Consider the following 24,612-nt stretch of genomic DNA (forward strand, 5'->3'; position numbering starts at 1 on the left):
GATTTGGAGGACGGTCTCGCGCAGCACGGTTCACTCGTCGGGTCTGTGCGCGCGAGCTTGAATGTGAGCAGCAGACTGGTTTTAAAAGTGTGCGCGAGGCTCGCAAAGTCCAGGTAACGGTGCTGTTCCTTTTTTACTGTGGCGTGTAAAGCGCGTAAATGCGCGCGTGCTGATTCGAATCCACGCGTTACAACCGAAATTGTAACTTTGCTCGAAAGTCGCTTTCTGTTTCTTTATGCGCTCGTGCGTGGAACCAAACGCTCGCGCGGTCGCCATGGCTACGGGTGAAAATCGCAGCGTTTGTGTGATTAATTTTGCTGCGCACTTTTTTTTTTGTTTGTTTTCACAATTTTCAGTGTTGTTACGATTTATTCCGACACGGATTCTGCGCTGTTGATGAATTTCTGCCAGATTTGCAATTGTTTACAAACAATTGTGTATACAGAGTTGCCAGATTAGGCGTTTTTACGTGTTCTTATATTCATCCGTATAAACTGGGATTAGACCTTAATCCGATTCGGCGTCTATAAACCGAATCGTTTAGAATATTAGCGACTCGTGCGGTGTTTTTGATTCATTTGATGTGTTTTTATTTGATCGGATTCTCTGGTGTAGTTTTGCTGAAATCACACATCATCATTATTATTATTTATTATTATTATTATTATTATTATTAAGTGTTCAGATGGAATAACTGAAATGATGATGTAATTACGTGCTAATTAGTGGTGGTGTTTATTTTAGATGTGTGTGTTGAGGTGAGGGAATCTTCTGGTCATGTTCTCTCGTTCTCATGACTTTCTGCAGAATAAACCATGAATCATAGTTGGACAAGAGCCACAGTGAGAGAATAATTTTGCTTGAAAGTGAAACACTGCTTTAAAGTCAACCTGAGTCACTTTCTGGATCTGAGTCTCTCTCTCGTATTTTCACTCATATTCCTTCCCCGAATCTCTACTCCTGAGAGTGCTCACTATCTCGGTCTCTCTCTCTCTCTCTCTCTCTCTCTCTCTCTCACTATCTCAGTCTCTCTCTCTCTCACTATCTCAGTCTCTCTCTCTCTCACTATCTCAGTCTCTCTCTCTCTCTCACACTATCTCAGTCTCTCTCTCTCACACACTATCTCAGTCTCTCTCTCTCTCTCACACTATCTCAGTCTCTCTCTCTCACACTATCTCAGTCTCTCTCCCCCCCCCTCTCTCTCTCACTATCTCAGTCTCTCTCTCTCTCTCTCTCTCTCTCTCTCTCTCTCTCTCTCTCTCTCTCACTATCTCAGTCTCTCTCACTCTGTCTCTCTCTCACTCTGTCTCTCTCTCTCACTATCTCAGTCTCTCTGTCTCTCTCTCTCACTATCTCAGTCTCTCTGTCTCTCTCTCTCACTAGCTCAGTCTCTCTCTCTCTCTCTCACTAGCTCAGTCTCTCTCTCTCTCACTAGCTCAGTCTCTCTCTCTCTCACTAGCTCAGTCTCTCTCTCTCTCTCACTAGCTCAGTCTCTCTCTCTCTCTCACTAGCTCAGTCTCTCTCTCTCTCTCTCTCACTAGCTCAGTCTCTCTCACTAGCTCAGTCTCTCTCACTAGCTCAGTCTCTCTCACTAGCTCAGTCTCTCTCTCTCTCTCTCTCTCTCTCTCTCTCTCTCTCTCTCTCACTAGCTCAGTCTCTCTCTGTCTCTCAGTCTCTCTCTGTCTCTCAGTCTCTCTCTCACTATCTGTTTCTCTCTCAGTCTCTCTCTCTCTCTCTCTCTCTCTCTCTCTCTCACACTCAATATCTCAGTCTCTCTATCTCTCAGTCTCTCTCTCAATCTCTCTCTCACTATCTCAGTCCCTCTGGAGTCACTTTCTCTCTGAGTCTCTTCTTTAGTCTGTCAAATCTCTCTTTTTCCCCGTCTTGGACTCTCTCCCTCCACCCCCCTCTCCCTCTTTTCTGGAGTCTCTCCCTGTTTTTCATTGCAATCTTTTTCTTATGTGTTTCTTTCTGTCTTGCACATGGTCATTACATGGAGCTCCATGCATCTGGACTGTGATCCCACGGGACATAACAAAAAATCCAGACTGTTTGTATTCTCTTTCTAGCAGAAGTAGCATTTGCTCCTTTTTTAGCCTTCTTTTCTCTTGGTCATGATTTCTGTGGATTACATTAGTAATTTCTTTATATATATGTTTTTATTTTTAGCCAATTATTTTCATTAGAAGTACAAACATATGTAAGTGCAGGAAATGCTCCAGTTACTCTCTGCTTAAAAATGTTCCAAGAGTGGGATTTGGTCATTCGAACATCTTTCCTGCACTACTGACTGAGATATTTGGTGCTTTGCATGATGTAAGAGTCACACACACATGCGCACACACGCACACACACACACACACACACAGTGACTGCTTAATAGCTCTTTACCACACCAGGAGTGTGTGTGTGTGTGTGTGTTTGTGTTTTTAGTAGAGGAAAAAAAAAAAAAGAAAAGTATGAAGCCATTAGGAAAGCATCAACTCTTTATCTGAACCTGTCCAAGAGGACAGCATGACTCCATCCCCGGGTGTGTTGGGCTTATCGGAATTACACGCGCGCGCGCGCGCACACACACACACACACACACATGGAGCCCTGGAATGGAAAGTTTTCTTTTATATGTGTGTGTGTGTTGTGTTTTTATTATTTCAGCTTTCTCTCTTCCTCACGGCTCCATCTGGGTTTAATTTATACTTCCTGCGTTCTGTTTTCTGCTCGGCTCTCTAATCATATTTGAACCGACATGATATTAAACACCTTATTGCTCACAAACATCCTTTACAAAACAGACGCCATGCTAGCTTTAATAAAAGTCCCTTCTAGCACGACATTGCCAGAAGTCACCACTGTCTGGCGAGACGTTCGTGATTTGGTCAGTTTCAGAGGTCTTTAGACCCACAACATATATGATTATAAAGACACGTTTTTGGAAGAGTTCAAGAGTAAATTAGTGGATTAATTAGTTGCAGCAGTTAGAGAGGTGTAAAGAGAAACATTCAAAGATGGCTGATGAACATTGATGGAAACCTAGCTCTTAGGGAGGACCTAAAACCTTGACTGAATGTTGTCCGGATGTCTTTGAGACGTTTATGATTTACATTTACATTTAAACGAGGAACTTGCTTTTTCTAGCCATTTCACATTGTAGCTTATTAGACCAGCATTTAATATCGTCTGGTGTAGTAGCAGGGAGACGCCACAGGGGGAAGATATAACAGATCCTGTTGATATAATCGATCTCCATCACTTTATGACATAAAATACAGCTCCATCTAGCTACATGTTGCAAATTGGAGAGTCACTTGTGTGAAGACGGCAGAACTGTATAGTGTGTATCACATTTCTGACCAATCAGACTGTCTCTAGATTATTTTTTTTGTCAATGTTCTGTTAATATATTGCTAGGCATGTTGGACAATGTCCTTAATGTTAGAACGCTAGCCATCATCCAGTCACAGTACTGATGTAATGCAAATCGTGTCCATATTGTGATTTTAAAAAGAGACCAAAAAAAACCCTGACACATTTATGCTCTTTGGTGTACACCAATTTTTTTTTTCTTCAGTTGGAAAGTTTCAGGGATTCACCATCAGCCTCACTTTGGACTGTTGTCAAATTTGAGTGATTTCTGGCCTCAATGGCTTTCCATTTTCCAATTCCGTGCATCGGGCTCTTGGAACGTTTTCACAGTTTGATATTCCAGACCTGTGATGATTTCATTTCATCTTAAACAAACCTGGAGATCTTGTTTCTCCCCGTGTACGACTCCCTAAGGGTGTGTGTCTGTTTGTGTGTGTGTGTTTGTGTGTATTCTGCCGGGTGTTTTTCCTTCTTCTTTGACAGTAACACACAAGGTTTCTCAGAAGGTTTCTTTGACGTTACAGAAAGTACCAGGTTTGTGTGTGAGAGCATTTAAAAGTTTATCAGCCATTTTATTGCTCGATGTCTGTTTCCATACGCGGCTCTGTAAATTTGCATTAGGGTGTGTGCCTGTGTGACCTTCTGACCGTAACAATGACGCGTGTGCGGTGTCCCTCCTGTGAGGAAACGTTCTGTATCGTGGTGATTTGCACAAAATGAAAACACTAAAAATAGCAGACTATATATAAAACGGCTCAGCAATCCCACCCTGCTTTAGTTCCTGTTTCACCAGACAAACAGCTGTAATGTGGATGAAACTACACTTGTTTACCTCTTAGTGGAGATTTGACCTACACTTGACCTTCGTCTTCAGTGTGTCTAAGTCCATCTTCGGGCTTCAGTTAGCGCTATTGTCCTTTCACGCTGAGTCAACTAAATCAACTTGGATATCTTCTTCTTCTTTTTTTTTGGAGGGAAGAAATATTTCCCATTAAAACATACGCTCCACCATCTAGTGGTACGTTGATATGGAACGTTCAACTGAGATCCAAACAGGGTCAAGGTCACAGTAAGGTCAAATATCTGATATTGTCTTCTTTCAGTAGATTTTATCCTATTTGTTGTATATTTTAAGAAAATGCCAAGAATTACCGAGCTACAAGGACTAAAACTGTTGGTGGCTTTCTGCTTGTTTTAGTAGTGACATGGAATTCGAACCAACGTAACCACACCTTTAAAACTGGGGTCCGTCCTAAACCCGAATAGGAATTTTTTCTTCCTTATAGATGTTTCTAGAAGTTTCCTAATGATTCTAGTTGTTCTCTAGAGCTCGAATAAAACTCGCGGATGTGAGCCGAACATTCCGAGACCCCGAATCTTTAAATGTGTTTGTGTTCGCAATAATTATAAGAAACACTCAACTTAAAAGACTAATTATTGAGTTTCTCAGTTGCAGTTGATGCTGACTGCAGGTTATAAGTATAATATTATCAGACAAAAGTCTTTTCTGAGCAATTTTCCAACACATCTGAGGAAAATGTTGATATCCTTGATTACTTGGTTGCGTTTGCAACGCCGCTTTGCCTATACATTTTCTGTATATAGTAAACCTAATGGCTGTAAGCTAGCTGGATCAGTGACTAGCCTCTGTGATTAGCTGTCTCCTGCTTGGTGGCCATATTTCCTAAAGTTCTTCAGACCCTTTTGACCATGTGATAAATACAAAGCTTGATTTCCAAATGCTCTTTGTTGAGTCTGCTTCAGTTGTAAACGTTTGGCACAGCGAGCGCTATGACATTCCCTAGCGTCTGCCTGCGTATGCAAATATACATAAGTGTAGGTCAGCTTTGGGAAAGATCAATTTGTGTGTGTGTGGAGGCGTGTGTGTGTGTGGAGGCGTGTGAGCCTGACATGCTTTAAAGCAATGACTGGATCAGGTTTGTTACTGTAAGCTGAAATCAGATCTCTGAACCGTGCTAAGCTATGCCAGGCCTCTGGTCTGGATCCAAATATACGCTGCCAAGTGGTCTGTGTGCTCTGTGTTTACAGAAGGGTTTCTTTTTTAGAACTTGTTTTGGCCACCCAAGATTGCCACGTTAATATAACTCTGGTTCTGTTTGACGTCGATTAGCTGATTGATAACCAGAGCCAGCGAGCAAATCTGAACACCTGAGCCAAATATTGTACTTGGAGAAATTAACATGAAATATTTGATGGTGCTTGGTCTCAATTCAATGCTGTTTGAATTAACGATTATTAACTTTATTAACGATTGAAAAGTTTTTAAATCTTGAAATTCCAGAAAATCCTTTGTGTCTGTGATTCGCCCGCTCATTTAGAAACATTTCTCCTTCAATTTGTGGAAAACATTTTTTTCTTAAGATGAAGTAATATTTATTCCTGCGTTATTCTTTTACCATTTTGAATCCCGTTTTCAGTCACGTGTGTGAATATATTGCGTATATTTGAGTTCTTTCTCGACTATAAAGTGGGAATTAAACATTTAAAGGTTAATACCAAAGTTAAAAGATGAAACTTGTAAAGTTGTAATAAGGTTAAAAAAGTAAGTTAAAGTTGATATTGAGGCCAAAGAAAAACTTAAGTTCAAAGTTAAAGAAAAGTTGGAATTAAGAAAGTTGAAATAAAGATAAGGTTAAAATTGAAATGAATGCTAAAGTATAAACATTCTAAACAAAGACAAACGAAGACAATGTTAAAGTGAAAGTTATGGCTACAAACTGAATTAAGTTAGAGTTATAGTTATAGTTACGGGTAGAATTAAGGTGAAAGTTGAATTCAAAGTTAATGCTAAAGTAAGAATCAAAGTTAATGTTAAAGACAGAATTAAAGGTTAAAAGTTAAAATTTGTATCACTTTCCACTCATGATTTAAAAAAAAAAAAAAAAAAAGGCCGTTCCGGTGAAACCTTTCACAGATTCTTTAACAGACTGTAAACATAGCTACTGATTCATGTGTCTGTAGAGTTTTGTGTTTTGAAGATGACGTGTATGACATCCAGCTCATTATTAATGTGAGACATGCTTAATGGGGAAGCTACAATCTTTACATCCTGCTTTATCTCCTCTCTGTTTAATTCCTCTGATTAAAAAAAAAGTGCGTAGTTAGCTGAGCTATGGTTCAGGCTGTGCATGTAGAAGTGGCGTGTGTCTGTGTGTGTGTGTACACGTGCGTGCATGCGTGTGTTTTCCTACACATGTATGAGAGCACGAGTGTGTATGTGTGCATATGCAAATAAAAAAATGCAAATGTGGGCCTGCACTCTGCTGTCCTAAAGCTTTTCCTGTAGAGAAACCCAAATTGCACCATCCTGCTACTGCGTTACAGAACACACGCATGCATGCACACACCCATACCCACACACACAAATAGCAGAACACATGCGCGCGCGCACACACACACACACACACACATCTCCTGTCACTTTCGTTACACTTGCACCTCTCGGAACAAGATCAATTTCTCTTGTGTGTGTTTCAGTCAGATTGAGAAGATATCTTTCTCTGTTTAGATAAGTCACTTTCTTTTTTTACTTTCTTTTTTACTTTTTTTTTTTTTCTTCTGTTTGCCCGTAAGCCTTTTTTTAACGACTCTGTAAACTTTATTTTGTATCTAAACCTGCCGGCATAAATCCTCCTGTGGTTTGGCACGTTTGGGTTAAAGTGCATCATGTAAATAATCTTAGACTGACAGGGTTTTGACTCGATGTGAAGTCCCTCTGATCTTTCCCTTGGTTTAGGGTTTTCATTTCCTTCCCTTTGCATCTCCTTATCTTCGGTTTTCTCACAAGCTCAAAACCGCAACCACCGACTAACCACTGGACCAGTCACCAGAGACCAACTGTTACTATGACAACACACGCACATCAGAATGGACGACAACTTGCTAATGTCACTAAATCGGCGGGAAACTAAACCGTGTGTTAACTTTCCACACACTTTTTTCAGGCAATGATGAATTCAATTGTTCAGTTCAAACTTCATAATAAATCAAGCTTCTCGCTCGCTTGTTACAAAGTTAGACTTTAAAATGCTGTAGAAATGAAATAGAATTTGATTTAACATCCACAAATTCACTTGAATCCCGTGTAACACTTGTTTATTGGTTTCCGTCTGTCAGTTTATAAACGTTGTTCGATCTTCTCGCGTCGATACGTCTGAGTTAGCGCTAGCTTTGCAACTTCAGGTAATGTTGGTGAACTTGTAACTCTGTCTCAGGGAAACGTCTGGTCTCTACTTCAAACCCTTTCGAAGAGTCTACATAGGAAATGAGGGATAAATAAGAGAAGGTTTGATTTCAGACAGATCTAACATCTGTTTCTAAACAATCATGTTGACTAAAGCTAAGCTAATACTATTTACTAGTCAGGATTTTTTAGGTAAGGAAACAAAAAAAAAACCAATAGGTTTAGTTCATAAGCTATAAGCTGATTATTTATTAGTATAAGCTAATAACAATGAACTGACTATTTATCTGACACAAATGACTTTACACATTGTGCCAACATGAAATAAGTTAAATTAGATTTATAATTAAAGTTAAAAAAAAAAAAGTTATGGTAAAAGTAAGGTAAAGATTAAAGTTAAGGTTAAAGTTGATCACAAGTAAAGTAAAGGATAAAGTTAAGTTAGTCAAGTTTCTCTGTTTGCTTTTTAAATCTTTGTGCGTATGCCGATCTCTTGGCCGAGCGTCTCTAGGATCGGTGATTTTAAATGTCAGTAAGATTAATCTTTACATAAAGATTAAATACATTTAAAAAAAAAAAAAAAGCTTAAGCTAAAGTTACAGTATAAAAGTATAGAATTAAAATTGTAAGTTAAATATTAAAGTTTAAGGAAAGATTTAATGTTAAATTGACATTTCCAATGTTAAATTGTTAAATGTTAAATTGACACGGTTCCAATTTTTTAGACCGTGATTTTAGACATTCTTTAAACTCCAATCCAGTGAAGAGAATTATAGAAAAATTTTAAAATTGAGAAACTGGGAACTCTGTTTATTTGAGCGAGTGAAAGAGAAAAGTTGTGTTTAAAAAAAAGGTACATGCAACTCTGATTTAATTGTAACTAAAACTCTTTTCTACCTATTTATGCAGACTATTGATAAACAAAAGGAAAATATGTACAGATGTCATGTTTTATTGTATAAGCAGTGCGTCTCTGGTGTGTGGGAGCCACGTTATACTTTGCCCTCGGCCATTCTGGTGAGATTTTATTGGCTATTGCGTCTTATCATGAGACACTCGTGTGTACCAGTGTTTTGGGAGAGATATTTGAGTGCGTTGGACCAGATTAGACACACATTTTTTAGGTGCCAGATGTTGAGGGTTGAGGTCACCAGCTTGTATTGCAGTAACTACCTGCTTTAGTGCCTGAGGACATTACAGTAGTTTACTATTTAGTTATCGAATCTGAATCCCAAATTAGCACAACAGTGTTCACTCGTGTGTGTGTGTAAGAAAGATTGTGTGTGAGATGTAGAAATGTGTCCAAAACTCTGTATCCATCTAGTTCAGCTTCACTCATCTATTTGTTCGTGCCTTCCTTCCAGACGCTCAACAGATTAGTTCTGACGCCGAATCGTTATCTTCACACAGACTTTACTGTATCAGCGTTTGCTCTGAGGATGTGCTTGTTGAGGAAAGCGATAACGTGTGTGTGAGTGTGTATCAGTGAGCTAACCAATAGATACTGTCGTCTTCTGCTGTAGGAACGGGAAACAGGTTTCCTCTTCCGCTGAGTCCGGATGGAAGGGAAGTGGAATTGTTTTTGCTTCGAGGGAAGACAGTAGCCTTTGAAAGGGAGCTCTGTGTGTGTGTGTGGTGTCATTTTATTTTCTTTCAGGTCTTAATGTCAGCTTAAATAATGAAGCCCTCAGCTGTACAATCGTCCCTTATGGTCTGGGGGGCGCAGTAAATCTGTTGACCTAGTAAAGGCTGATTGATGCGTTCAGGATGAATCTGGCATGAGCCCTTGATCCTATTATGACCTTTGTGCTGTTACAAAGAGAAAGGAAATCTCAAGACAGCGTGAGATGTATTGTTTTTGGCTTTCATGTAGACTATCAGAATAGGTATAAATAGTCTACTTAGCGTCAGTGTCTTTAACACCAGAGCTGTGTTATACTCTGGAATGAAACGTCACCTGGATGTGAAGCGTGCGCTTAAAGGGTTGGAGGCTGGAGAGCCGTCACGCCAGTCCTCTGAAAGAAGTCCTTACTGAAAAGAGACATCTCATACCTTTTTCTAATGTATCTTATCTTTGAGGCTTATTTTCTTTGGCACAGAGCCACGAAGTGCAGGAAGAGATGTGAGATTTTTTTTTTTTTTTCTTCCACTGCCTTTCAAAACTCTGGGGTGTACAAACTTTTGCACCCAGCTGTACAAGAGAAGTGTGTGTAAGTCATGCTGGTGAAGATATTCTTATTAAAATAATAATTTTTAAATAAAGTATTAAATAAATGTACCGTACGTTTATTTAAACATTGCTATGTTTTAGACCTGGGAAAGAGGGAGCGTGATCGGTTTAGCAACAAAAAAAAAACCCGCTGCACTCTGTTGTCCATGTGTTAGGTGTTTTTTAAAAGGCTTCTTTTGGAATATGTTTTATGTTATATTGTAATACTCCTCTGGTTGCTTGTGTGTTCAGATTCAGACATTTGGACTTCATGTCCCAGTTTGAAACAACAAAACAGAAGAGAAATCATGTGGAAGGGGAATTAAGCACGATTGGGTAGAGCTATGAGAGGATAACGGACCATTATCAAACGTTTGTGTGTGTGTATGCGAATAGGGGAGTTGATGTGTTTCAGGTCAGTTCATTTCAGTTTTAGTTCCCCATGACCTTAACGTTTTAGTGCTTTGACCGTAGATGTAATTTTGTTATTTAAGGTCCGTTAAAATTAGATTTGTTTAATATCGCATTATGGTTCAATTTTGTGTGTGTGAGAGAGTGTGTGTGTGTGTGTTGGGGTAGGGAGTAGGCAGAAAAGGGTATTGCAAAGGTCACGGACTGTTTACTTGATCGACTTCCCGCCCCATTTAGCCTTATTTTACATGTAAGTTATTAGCATTGTTAACAATTACGTATGACTAGCGCAGCGTAACCAAGTGTGTGTGAATCCTTCCATTATCGATTTCTTGACTTTCTTTCAAGTAACACTCTTTAACACATTTTATTATTAAGTCCATTGTTCGAAAGACAAAAGGTAGAAGGAAACTCTCGCTAACGTGATGTGGGTTTGTTTGGAAATGTCGGGTCTAGTTCATCAGAAACCCAAGTCCAGGGAGGTTCACAGTAAAGACCTTGACCTTGCAGGACTTCCTCTGAGAATTTGCCTCCTGTCACAGCTCTGACACAAAACAGCGCATGTTAAACGGAGGAGTTCGTTACAGCATGCTGTCATTTTCCGTGACCCACTGCGAGTGTGATTCACTACAGCTGGGAACTGTTGAAGAAAAACAGTCACCATTTCCATAACAGAAACAGTGCCTCCTGCTCAGGGGTGGACCATTTAAACCTGATTTGTTTATTTGTGTCGAGTTTGTTTGTTATGTCTAAATGTAACGTAGGCATATAGCTAACCCTAATTTGTGTACCTTTTATATTATTGTTGTGAGATTCTGTAGTTTGATAATGAACAATCGGGACTAGAATTGTATGATATTGTATTTCAGGTAGTGGACACACAACATGACATGGCTCCTGGATGTGTACAAATTAAAGAAAAACACCACCATTACAGCTCTGATGTTTTGTAAAACTTGACAATAATTGCTTGCATGGTGCATTTCGTTTCTGAAGTGGTTGCTTGTATAATATCCGTATTCATGACCTGTCCTTCGGGTAAACTGGATATGAGGTGGGAATATCGGTTTACCTGAAGACTGGACTGGACTACTGCAATGCACTGCGGGAAGGTCTACCTATGAATGCAATTCGTCCTCTGCAAATGAATCAAAAAGTTCTCGCATACCGCCTCGTTGCCGCGATCCCTTCCCTGGCTTCCGGTAGCTGCAGGCATCAGATTCAAAACACTGATGCTTGCCTACAAAGCCAAAAACGGACCAGCTCCCTCTTACCTCAAAGCCCTTATCACTCCTCGCACTGCAGCTCACTCACACATTCAGATCTACAGCACTGTTTGACTCGTTCCACCATCTCTCAGGGAAAGAGTCCAGTATACTACAAGAATCTTTTCTGTTCTGGCACCGAGGTGGTCTAATGAACTTCCCCTAGAGGTCCGGACAGCTGAGTCACTGGCGATTTTCAAACGTCGGTTGAAGACCTACTTATTTATGAAATACTTCAACTAACACTTCCTGTTTGTTGTATGTATGTATTTAAAACCAGAGTTAATGTATCCAAAGATAGAGACCTAAACACTTTTGTCCATTGCACTGGATAAGGGCATCTGCCCAATGCTGTAAATGTAATATACCCTGGACACAAGACCAAGTACGTACTCCTTCACACCTCGTGGCCAGGGAAATTTTGAGAGGTGGAAAGAACCTGGATAAATTGTAGGAAAATCAACAAGAATATAAACAAGAAAGAAGAACCAGCACCCAAAGCTCAAGATGGGACCTAGCTAGTGTTTCTACAATGCTTTCCACTGCACTGTGCTTCCCATTTTGGGTTTCCCTAATTTTTTTCTAATCAGGCATTCAAGAAGTTGTTAGCGTTACTATGGCAACCAGAATAACATAGTGGAACTTGATGTTACTAATCGTTTCGTTATATCTGGCTTCTCTGCTTCTTAACAATCAGATTGCTTCTTAGTAACTAGCAAGTCAAAGTGTAGGGTGTGGGCATGGATACGGTCCATGATCCAGGATCTGACAAAATACCAGCTGGTCCTCGTTTTTGCAACTTATGCTGGTTTCTCCCTTGCCTACCATTTCAGCAACCTGAAACAACGGAGGACCTCTAGTTCATGTGCAATGTTTGGTCGGGTCATTCCAATCACTGATCATTTGGTCGAGGCGCATGCCTCTGTAGTGGCTTTGTTTTGGCCTTTATGTTCACTGGACACCATCCATCCATCCATCCATCCATGTATCCATCCATTTTTTGAACCACTGATCCTACACCTGGAGCCAATCCCAGGGAATCCAAGTTACAGGGCAGGGGACACCCTGAATGGTGTAGTACTCCTTTACAGGGTTGATCAGTGCATGCTGGCTGTTGTCGCACTATCCTCTTAGTCAGGCTGGGGCTCTTTTTAAGCAGATTTGACAAAACTCCGATCCAATGCTTTCGTAAAATCCCACATTGAATAAATGCACAAACCTGCTGCTGTCCAGGAAGCCTGTATTAACCTCTCATTTAATTACTCTGATCAAATATGTAGGAGTTTTGCATCTCCAACCTCTGCATTTCTACTTCTATCCACCATGTATTGTAAGCGTATATTTATTAAGTGCTTTATGAATATGCTCGAGAGGCCACAACACATTTATGAGAACAAATCAACCACATTAAAATTCTTGCCCCTAACAGCCATTGCTTTGCCTTCCTTGAGATGACGGATGGGTTTCCAGAGAGAGGAGCAGGAACACATTGAAGTGGTTTGGCGAACACATACCTGGCCAATATTCCCACTCATTTGTTCTGCCTGAACGAATTTCCTTGACTGTTTTGCCTCTGGTTCCAATTCAACTCGTGTATCTCTGAATCATTTATGAGCTGCTGTTTGATGACAGGAGGTCAGGACATGCTTTACCTGGCTAGATTCCAAGTTGCTGTAATTTCTGGACTTTTGCCACCATTGTACTCTTCTTTAGATGCTATGTGTTTTTAAACACCGTAGAAGTTGCAAAACCAACACAACATTGATTCCATGGATTGCTGAAGTTACAATCTAGTTAATGTAGTGAACGCCCATTACAGGCATCCACTAAATTCCAGGGGTTTCGTTACCATGACGTAAAGTGAGCATGTTTCCGGAGGTCTTAGGAAAAACGCTCTCTTTCAAAAAAACAACAGCATACTACGAAGGACAAAACAATCATACAGGTAGATTTATTTTAGAAAACAAATAAGCAATTAAAAACTATGGTTAGGGTTAGATGATCAAATGGGCCACGCCAACCGATGACACAATATCTGAAATCCCTGGAAATAAGTGCCTGCCGCCCATTACATGCTAATGCCCTAAATAATATTAGCATGCGGTGCCTGGACGTCAGTTCTTGAGTGGGAGAGTGTGTTTTAGTGGTGCCTCTGTCAGAAAAAAACCTGTCTGCAGTATTTAGTTGTAAACCCTGATTAGGTACAGTAAAAGTATTACTTATAGCCGCTACAGGAACTCAGAGAGACCAGTTAGCTCCATAAACCACTGCTAGTTTGTCAGTAAAAATGCTAGCCTTCTGATGAGAGGTCCATAAATAGAGGTGCTGACTCTCGAACCTGATAACTTTGATAAAATAACACTATTTTTTAAGACAGCCGAGCCAGGACTCTCAAATCCCCTCTGGCCGTCATTCACACCTCTGTGGGTGTGTGATTTAGCTACTGATCAAGCAGTATGCATGCACCCTGTAGGTAATGGAGGATTGCCCTTGTATTTTAATAATTTAATAATATTTTAATTGTATTGCATTAAAATAATAGCAGCTAGACCTCCTATTACGATATTAGACCATTGACCAGTGTCACCAACACGATGTAATTTGTACGTTAACGTAATGGGACTTGTCTAACGTTTGGCTGCACAGCGTCAGCTCTGGCAAAGCCTCACGGTTGTCCTTGATCTACACACAAAACACAACCCAGACTGCTGTCCACAGCATTTTCAGAATTTGCTAAATAGACTTTTTTTTTCTGTTTACGGCATCCATCCTTTCTTTTAAAGTTTATACAGAGCTATTGTAGTTCATTTGGACATCGCTGATGCAGCAATTTGAACAATTCAGGAACTGTGTTAAAGTATGGCTATATATTTTTTACCTTGTTCGTGTCTTGCAGTTATAAGTGGGATCGTTGCCAGAATCCAGTATGCCAGTGTGATGAGGTCTTTTGTAATCGAGGCACGTTAATGCATGGTTGTCAACAACTACAGTATGTCCTGACAATATGTACTAATCTAATAAGATCCAGAAGAACGTCAGTTTATGTAACTAAGGGCCTTTTTACACCTGGTCACTTCATGTGTTTTCTCTGATCCGATAGCTATCTGATTTGTTAAAACTGTTCCATTTACATCAGGCCACATAAACGCGTCTCGGCGAATCGGATATCGAACCGATCTTTCTACTCCCGCCCGAAATGCAAATATATTTTACCTCATTTCTGGCGTAATTGAAATGGAACACGCTTTGGTGTATGCGGTTTTCAGAACGCAATCAAAAAGAAGACGAAAAAACCTGGGTGAAAGATCACCTGCGGGTGATGTACTTCCGTTTGGGATGAGTATAGCGATGACGTATGTGGCTTGAACAACCACATTCATTTACACCTGTCCGGTTTCATCTGAAATGTGTCCCAGACCACCTCCTGAAGGGGTTCTAACGGTCGGATTTATAAACCGTTTCGGAGGGTATTTAGACCTGGTATTTAGATAGCTATCGGATCACAGAAAACGCACGAAGTGACCAGGTATAAAAAAAAAAAACCCTAAGTGATTTCACAGAGTTCCAGCTTGTTTAGTTCAAGTAGATGTCCAATCTAACCTGGACAGGGCCAGCGTGTGCGCTGGTTTTCATTCCGATAAAACGTGCCACACTTGATTCCACTCATTTAATCAGTTGATCTTGGTTTTCAGTAGAAAGTCTAGCAGGTGTGGATTCTACTTGGTTGGAATGTAACCCGGAAAGGGCAGGTACTGTATGGGCGCAGGTTAAGATTACACCCCCCAGGGTTTAGTTAGTTATAGACCCTGTGTCACTTGCACTATATACCATGCAGACCTCTTGCTTTGTGGTGTCTGTGTATGTATTTACACAGATGTAATCAAAGACTAGTGTGTAGAGTAAAGAGTTTTTAGGTGATGAGTGGATAGTTTTCCTCCAAGCTGTGCTAGTTTCCTGCTCATTTATGTCTGTGTAGCCGCTGTCTGTCCTCCCTTATCCAGCCGTCTTTCCATCTGTTTGTCTTTTGCAACATGTGTCTATTTATTCACATATGGATGGATAACTAGACATCTGTCTAGTTATCCATCCGTCCATCCATTTATCCACCCATCCGTTTATCCTTTTTTCCTCTATCCGTTTATTTATCCACTTTTCCCCCTTTCCAACTGTCCATTCATCCATCCTTGTCCTTATCCAACTATCCATCCTTCTATTTTCCTCCAAACTCGTACTATAGGACTGTGTGTAATATTTCTCATGGTGTGTGTGTGTGTGTGTGTGCACGATCATATTTGTCACTCAGTCTTGTATTGAAAGTTATTAAAAAAAAACAGTCTGTCGAGTCAAATGAAAGGATCGCAGTGTAGTCACCTGACCACCAGACTGAGTCAAACCAGGAGTAATCGTGACTTGGCAAAATCCTGTTTCTCACAGCTAAGCTGATATCTAGCTTTTAGCGCTATGACTGTATTTTGACTGCCACAGGAAGAGAAGCATTGATATATGACAGTATAGAAGCATTGATATATATATATATATATAAAAATGGAAGCATTTTCACTTTGTGTTTTATGCGTGTAATTTGTGTGTTGCAGGTGAGACAACTGGTGCTAGCAGAAGGAGGAGCGATCACTCAGCAACTAGGTAAGGGAGGCGTGGCCTCTGTGTCTTACACTATATGTGAAGGAGGTGTGGACTGTGTGTCTTACTCTTTATATGAAGGAGGTATAGCTTCTCTGTTGTCAGTCTTAGCGAGGCTCAGTCTCACGTCTCACGTATGAGTAACAGTCTAGTTGGCAAGGCATTTTACGACGTTGGAAAAGCAGCGTTTTCCTATAAAACCTCCCACTGCACAGTGTCTCACTCACCATGTGTGTAGTAGTAGACTCAGCTGCTGCCTATGTAATAATCAATTATCATGTCACTTTGTAGAAGCCAACATTCTGTTTTCCTATTTAATCTTAGACAAAAATTTATCAAGAGTTATAAATGATCAAATTCGGATATGTTGTAGATCCTGGTCTGAAGTTTGTTGCTGTTACTTTTCTAAGTAATCAGAGTACCGGTACTTCCGGTACCAGGTCTCAAAGTGGCCTTTTTTCCCATAGACTCCCATTATAAACTTTGGAGGTTATAACTCCTTTAGGGTGATACTCTGAACAAAGTGTTAAATTGGTGTACCGACTGGCCTTTCGGTTGTCCCGAAGCCCCACCCCCAAAATATGCAAAATCACAAAACTTTTTACAACATTGTTCTGAGTGTTTTGATATGTCACACGTCAATGAGGGGAACGTCCTCACAGGTATTAGGATGACGTCACATGCTCGTCTCCACTTGCCTCCAAATGTTTTGGCACCCTAGCTTTTTGTCCACTTGCCTCCAAACGTAACAAAGCCAACATCAAAGTTTGTCGTGATTCTACAGCAGCACCTGTTGTGTAGTATAGCAACTATAACTGGAACCGGTGTTAGACTTGTGCGTTTGTTACACTAACCCTATTTATCCCAATGGCTATAAGACGGATTACAGATAAAGAGGATTGAGATTTATATTTTTTTTTACAATCCACTCAATCGCTGTTTGTAAATTTTGAATGAAAAGAACATGACCGCAGACTGTAGCAGGTTTCTTGTTCAGACCGTGCTGAAAAACTTGCGTTAAATACCAACAGTGTTATGATCATACGAAATTCCTACATCGCACAAGCCTCCTGACCAATCAGGATCGAGCGTTCCGCAGTCCCTGGACACGACGCCTGGATCCTGACCCCGTGCTGAAATTCGAGTGTGATTGATGAGGAATTTTATTTGTGTTGAATTTTAAAGTGATTATGCAAGTTAACAGACATCCTCCTTAAACAGACCCCACCACCTCTGTCTCTGATTAATTTGTTCCATTGCTGTTGTGAGTGTAATGTGAGTCTGGTAATGGTACTGTAGGGGAGGGAGGGGGGGAGGGAGGGGGGGAGAGAGAGAGAGAGAGAGAGAGAGAGAGAGAGAGAATCAGATTCACAGACCTTTGGGCAGATGGGAGAAACGAAGGCGAGGAAACACCCACACAGGATTGTTAAAGCAATCCAAAGTTAAGTTTGTGTGACTTTCTCTCTCTATCTCTCTCTCTCTCTCTATCTCTCTCTGTCTCTTTCTCTCTTCTTTCTCTCTCTGTCTCTCTGTCTCTTTATCTCTCTTCTTTCTCTCTCTTTCTCTGCGCCTGTTCTTTCTGTCTCTCTTTCTACATCCATCTGTCTGTCTCTGTCTCTCTTTCTCTCTCTCTCTTTGTAAAGCCCCTCCCACTGCTCTTCTGGCCGCCCTCCACTCCTCTGGTCTCTTTTCCTCTTTCTCTTTTCCGTCATCCCGTTCTCAGCGCTCTACACTTTCACACATGCTATGATGTCATGCGTGTCCAGAAAACAGTCAAATTCTTCTTTAATGATGTCGTTCAGGCCGCAGCACTGCTCCCAAACTCAAATGTGCGCTAAGCATACAAACGAGAGTGAGGAGGAGGTTAACCTTTTAAAGCGTAAAAGCATGCGTTTGGAAAGACCCTAACCTGCCATTGTACGCTGGGTCAATCGGCGAGATCACTGATACACGTCTCACTCTCTATCTGTCTGTCTCTCTCTGCTGTGCTTGAATCATAAGAGGGAACTGGGGGAAGGGGGGGGGGGAAGGGTTTATTATCGGCCAATGGGATGGAACAGGGCCCTGAAAACTGCCAGGTGGATTACTGTGGAAGAGTTTCAGCAAATAATGAGCAGAAAATGAATGCTGGAAAAGGTTGTCTAAAAAAAAAAATCCATTACAGCAAGTTAGTTGTGGTGGTAAGAAACCTGGCTGCTTCTAACATAGAAATATAGTCATGGAGACACCTGAGGAACTGATCTGCAGGATACAAAGGACAATTGTGGACTTCTTTTCCAGTGGAGAGCGCTGGATGTCCAGGAAGGTGGACAAGGCTTGGTGGATGTGAGGTGCTTTTGGGTTTGTGCTTTTCGTATACAAATAGTTCAGCAGTTAAGTAAATCAGTAAAGTCTTGTCTTGGACTCGAATCATAAGAGTGATTCTACAAAAGGCAGATGATCTCAGCTTGGGCTTGAGAAGACATCTCCTCTTAATGACATCTGGAAAGGTTAGTCTTTCTGAGCTAACACTGTTTTTATAGTGCAAAGAGAAGTCCAGACTCATATGCCTGCAGAGAACTGGTGTTATAAACCTCTTGGATACGAGAGGGTTGGAGACCAATGGAGGCCCTTAAAGAGCTGACAGGTTTGAAGACATCATGTCTTAACATCATGACATCAGCTTACAGTGATCCCTCGTTTATCGCGGTTAATGGGGACTGGAACCCCTCGCGATAGGTGAAAATCAGCGAAGTACTGTAGGATTGGCCCTAAGTTTGACCTTTTCACTGATGGTCATCATCTTCCTCTTCCTCTCGGGCTCACTAGAGGAATCTTTCGCAGGGGCACGGCGCTTAGGAGGCATCGTAAGGGCTTAACGATAAGTTAATTTCGAACACAATACGCGAGATGCAGTCCTTTGTCTGAGTGGCCGTGGGTATGTACAAAGCCTCTGAGAGAGTTGCTCTCTTTGTCTGGCATCCTGGGAAATTTTTCGATGAATAATTTTGAAAAATCAGCGATGCACTAAGGCCGCAAAACTTGAACCGCGAAGTGGTGAGGGATTACTGTACTACCTAGTGTCTACAGCAAATACATCCAAAAAGGGACAGCTGCCGGACATAAAAAGATAGAGTTCCCAAGAATCAGAGTTTCTCCTTTTATAAATAAAGAGTCAAGAAGATGAAGTTGCAGGTTCAGTCCTGCCCTAACCTCAGCTTGGTTACGCAGAACCTGCAACCAAGAAAGCAACATACATGACTGTCAGAGTGACTCATCCGGACTCGCTCTTAAGGCAAAAAACCGTCTAGGTGTCCAGGATTGTTGGAGACAGACTTCCTGGTGAAGGACAGGTGGAGAACCCTGTCTTAACCTCCTGTCGAAAAGCGAGCAGTTCAGTGGAGGCTTATTCGAGGGGAAATAGTTACAGACCGATAGTTCCAGCAGTGAGCCAGGACTGTAGGGTTTGTGGACTGGCAGGAGATCTACAGCATTTGTTTTTAAAACGTAGAAGATGAAGTTCTTTTAAAACGTCTTAACAGCTGGATTTCAGGCATTTGATGAACAATTCTCAGAAAAATGTATTTAAAGGGAGGAGCGAAGTACAGTTTTTTTATATAGAAGAAAAGTGTGTGTTAAACTGGAAAGCAAGGAAAAATAAAGGGTTGCATCTCTCTCTCTCTCTCTCTCTCTCTCTCTCTCTCTCTCTCTCTCTCTCTCTCTCTCTCTCTCTCTCTGACTTTTCCTGTCTAATTTAATAAAGCCTGCATGACTGACCTCACTCTTACAGAATGCACCAAAACAGTGTGTGTCTCGTGTCTGTGTGTGTGTCTCTCTGTGTGTGTGTCTCTCTGTGTGTGTGTCTCTCTGTGTGTGTGTCTCTCTGTGTGTGTGTGTGTGTGTGTCTGTGTGTGTCTGTGTGTGTGTGTGTGTGTGTGTGTCTGTGTGTGTGTGTGTCTGTGTGTGTGTGTGTGTGTGTGTCTGTGTGTGTGTGTCTCTGTGTGTGTGTGTGTGTGATACACACAGTTTTCAAAGCTGTACCCTGACCCTCTATTTGTGCCTCTAAAGAAACAACCTGCTGCTGTTTTATGTTTAATAAAGCGGTGTGTGTGTGTGGGTGGTGGTGGTGGGGTTTATCTCGGCATGTGAAACTGAATTCTCTATCTCAGACTCTGGAGACCCTGCTGTAGATGGAGATGACCTTTGACTTTTTATAGTTCAAAGTGTGTGTGTGTGAGTGTTGTGAGTGTGTGGTGGAATGCAGCTGTGATGGAAGACTGCTAAATTCACTCTGAGCTTGTCTCATTACCCACGCCAGCATTTTACCCAGAATTCCTAGGGAGGCTTTGGTACTCACTGTGCCAGGAGAGTTTGCTAGCTTCAGCGCTCTTATCACCACATCGCTATTTGCCGTATACTAGCTTTCAGAAGAGATTTATACCTTGCGTGATAACGGTGTGTGTTTAACATTGTGGATTTTATTAGTCGGGGTGCGATTAATCACTAAAACACACACTGATGAATTCTCAATTCCGTAAAGGCACTTTTTTTTGCTTTCTCATAAGCATCATTCATAAAGTGTCTCCGGTGTTGTTATTGGAAAGTTTAACACGCACATACCACAATATGGCTAAATCACGTGTCCTACTACAGCGTGCTATTGTGAATCTCCGAGTTCTGCTAATAACATTTAAGAACCAAATGTCCTAGCTTAGCGAGATTAGCTGTATTTTTTACCTTGTAGCCTCGTAGCACCAAAGCTACATTCAAACACAAAGAGAGCTGATATTTTTCTCACAACTCCTGCTTTTATTTCTTTGGAAATATCTGTGGGGTAGACGATTTAGTAGCTAGCTAATCAGTGAATTAGCAGATAGTTTAGGTCGCTGTAGCCTGAGAGTGATGCTAAGTTAAAGGAGGGGTCTACGATATTTGAGAAATGCTTCTGATAACTGATTTGGGCCACCAAACAAAACAATCAAAAACAAACGTGTAGCCAATGAGCAGAAAAGGGCGGGGCTTGTCAATATGCGGCGGAGAGAATGTTCAGTGCGCATGTGTGACGTTAGCAGAAAGCGGTTTTAACATCGACATGGAGGATAAAAACAAAGAAAGAAAGAGAAGAAAGACTTACGATAAGGCAAGAAGTAGGACGTGTTAATATAGGATCAGCTTTCCAGCGCTGGAGAGAACTGAAGGAGCAGGAAGTTGGCCACATATTCACAGGTTGGAGTTTCCTGATTCAATAACTCCTGAGCTAAACGCTGTTACTACACAAATAACACCTCTTTTCTATCGTAGTAATGTAGAGAGGCAGCTACAACCGCGTTTTGTGTAGTAACAGCGTTTAGCTCAGGAGTTATTGACTCGGGAAACTCCAATCTGTGAATATGTGCACAATTTCCCGCTCCTTGTTGTGAAAAATTTTTGTGTGAGTCATTACCAAGTCAAGCATTTTCACCTGAATCATTTTGTGTGAATTGTTATTTTGTGAATCCTTCTCGGATGCACATAACTCACAAATGAGACGTTGAGTTCTCGCTACGAGGTGAACTGTTTTTATGTAAATCATCTTTGCCAGAATCCAAATTAGCGTCCTGATGATAACTTGCAAAAGGATTCACGGAGTTCTCGGAGTCATTTTGGGAGGAATCACATGATTCAGCAAACGAATCACTGGGCGTCATTTCATATATTGAAGCATTAGCTTTGCTTTAATTTAATATTTTGTGTGTGTGTGCGATTTTTAGCTTGTATGGGAACTTTTTTCTGGCTTTCAGGTTTATGGCAGAAATGTTCAAAACATCCCTTTTTAAAACTGGAGAACTCACTAAAATAAAATAGACGGTGCCGCTTTTAGACTGCGGGTGAACTGTAGCTATTTCTGGCAGGTATGTGGTGTGGTTTAGGAAACTCTGAGAGTGTGTATGTGTTTGACGGATCAGTCGCTCAGCCCAGGAACTGCACTACAGACAGACGTGATTGGCTTGAGCTCAGATAATTCAGGAACTTATCTTTTAGCGCCGGTTTAAACTGTTCCAGACTTGATTAGCTGAGTTTCTGTGCAGAGATAAAAGGAGAGGGATTACAGCTGGAATGATGTATCGGTGTACCGATGTGAGATTCAGAAGGAGTCTTGTATCATTTTGTTAAACTGGCACACATTGAATTGAACTGGTAGGTTGTGGTACCGCATGGCATGGGCATTTATTCCAACACCACACACCTTAATCAGTTTCTGGAGCTCTGCTGTCGGCTAAAACAGCCGACGACGGCAGAAGTTAAAAGAGCTCGAGTAAACTCCATCACGAACGATTAATTAAATATCGATCGACTCGGACGACTACAAAACTTCCCTACAGATCTCTCTGGGTTAAGATTCTGAAAAAGAAAAAAGGCCTTGTCTGTATTGTATTTTGCATTCGTGGTTTGATGTTTTTTTTTTTTTCTTTCTTTCTTTCTATATGGGTCAGCAGTGTTCACTTCAACACCCGCCAATTATAAAGGCATCAGTGGACGAGACTGCAGTGCTGAGGTTTTGTTCCGTGTTATTAAACATGTTCGTGCAGAGTTCAGGGACTCCTTAGAGCTGAAGCTTGTGTCACAAGATGATGTCTTCCATAGAGCGCCAGAGAACTGCAAGACTTCTCAAGGTCCCGCCTCCTAACCTGCATTTCACCACAGGCAGGTTTTTATGTTCGTCTGGAGCAACGCCATAAGCTGGCATGAGAACTTAAGGACACATTGATGGCTAGTCTCCTCATTTGCAGACATGAACGCCAGCAAAGAAACGTAATTAGGATTTTCTTTAAGTGCAGGTTTTCCCAGTCGGTGGCGAGTGTCTGCTGTATTTTTTTATTTTTTTTTGCATTTAATTAAAAGAACCTCCTTCTTTCTCCGACTCGCTTTTCCCTGCTCGTAAACCCAATTTTCCCCAAGACGACTTGAAACGTAACAACGCTAATGCACTAAAATCAACTAGCTGTCATTACAAAGGTTAAACAAAGTCTGTTTTATTGGATCAGAAACCCTCAATCGTAGACGAGGGTCAAGAACGACACGCTGGCTCCGAGCTGTAGATGTATTATATTTTTCTACAGATTTTTGTATTTAATCAGATGAATTGTATTATAGGTCCCTGATTTTGATCAGTCAGAAATCGCCGCCGGTTTTTGTGTGTGGAGTTTGCATGTTCTCCCCGTGCCTCGAGGGTTTCCTCCGGGTACTCCGGTTTCCTCCCCCGGTCCAAAGACATGCATGCACTTTTTAATGTCGTGTAAACTTCGAACTTGGCGTCCAGTTGATGAGTTCCTATGTTGGTGTCGGACAACATCGTGTCCTTTCTGCTTCACTTGCGGCCGGTACGCTGTTTCAACACTGAGTTGAAACTTAGTGTAAAAGTCTTTTATGAGCTTTTGGGTGGCAGTTTGAACAATCGAGCTGGATAAAAGCCCAGCATGTGAACATGAGAAGGGGGGGAGGGGGGAGAGGGAGAAAAGAAAAATGTGGAGTGCATTGAAAGAGGGATATTTATGTGGTGTGTAAAGGTTACCCGAAGCCTGAACTCTCTGAGGTTCTGTGGTGTGTACTCACACACACAAAGCAGGAGATTCCAACCTGTAGAGACCTACGTGAAGCCTCCAGAGGGAGGGGCATTTTAAAATCAAGGCAAGTCTTATTGAACGCACTGACTTCAGATCAGTTTTTGTGTTTAACTCTGATGCAGCCAGTTCAAGTTTGTAGCCTTACACTGATCCTGTATCAGTTTGTACTGACAAGCTTGTTTCCTGGCTCTGTATTCAGCAGCTGTGACTTTGGTCTTTTTGTTCGTGTTCTTGGCCCTCTGGGTGGGCGATGAATAAGAACGAGAGAGATAGAGAGAGAGAGAAGGAGCAGAAAAAGAGGGGAGGGGGCAAGGATGAAAGAATAGAGAAAAAAAAAGATGAAGTGGGACAAGTTGGGGGAGGTTTAAGGTTTAAAGTGAACGAGTGAGGGAGATGGAGCACCCCTAAATAATCACACACTTCTTTGACTTTGACACAAAGGTGAAGTGATGTATTTGTATTTGGCTCGTTGTGTCGAACTTCAGCATGGCTGTACGACTCCATTTTGCAGCTCCTTTTTTTTTAAACAGATAAGTCTGAATGACTCCCAAGATTCATGTTGATTTTAGGCCTGCAGCTTGACTCGTGCTAAATTGGAGTTTATTAGCTTTTTTTTTTTTGGCTACATCATGACATCATTGCCAAACATATGTTTTTTAGGATTCTTATTATGGGAATCACTTAAATGATTCATGAGTCAAGAGTCATGATTCACAAGTCACGACTCGAGGTTCACTCAGTGTTTTGCTGGGAATGAAAGTGTTTGTACAGGTGAATCTGGCAGGTGCAGGAGTCATAAAAGGTGTGTGTTGCTATAGCGATGGCAGGTGTGCGTTTGAGTGCTCTGCTTGAACAAGGTAACTGAACTCAATGCTAATAAGAGATACATGTACGCACAAAGCCTGTGTGTGTGTGTGTGTGTGTGTGTGTGTGTTG

At 41.3% G+C, this 24,612-nt stretch overlaps 1 protein-coding gene across 5 annotated transcripts in view; it reads left to right on the forward strand.

The window, feature by feature from the left end:
• add3a (adducin 3 (gamma) a) overlaps positions 1 to 24,612 on the forward strand; it is a 70,507-nt gene continuing 45,895 nt past the window's right edge. The window contains exons 1-2 of one of the 5 annotated variants that reach the window (XM_047820266.1): positions 1 to 113; positions 16,048 to 16,096. The gene's annotated coding sequence lies outside the window, so the exon portion shown is untranslated. Of the gene's footprint in view, positions 114 to 4,155; positions 4,382 to 4,419; positions 4,438 to 16,047; positions 16,097 to 24,612 lie in introns of those variants that run through there. The other 4 variants (XM_047820261.1, XM_047820245.1, XM_047820250.1 and 1 more) reach the window with 4 other exon arrangements.

Source organism: Tachysurus fulvidraco, chromosome 1 (assembly GCF_022655615.1).
Source record: "Tachysurus fulvidraco isolate hzauxx_2018 chromosome 1, HZAU_PFXX_2.0, whole genome shotgun sequence".
Taxonomy (NCBI): domain Eukaryota; kingdom Metazoa; phylum Chordata; class Actinopteri; order Siluriformes; family Bagridae; genus Tachysurus; species Tachysurus fulvidraco.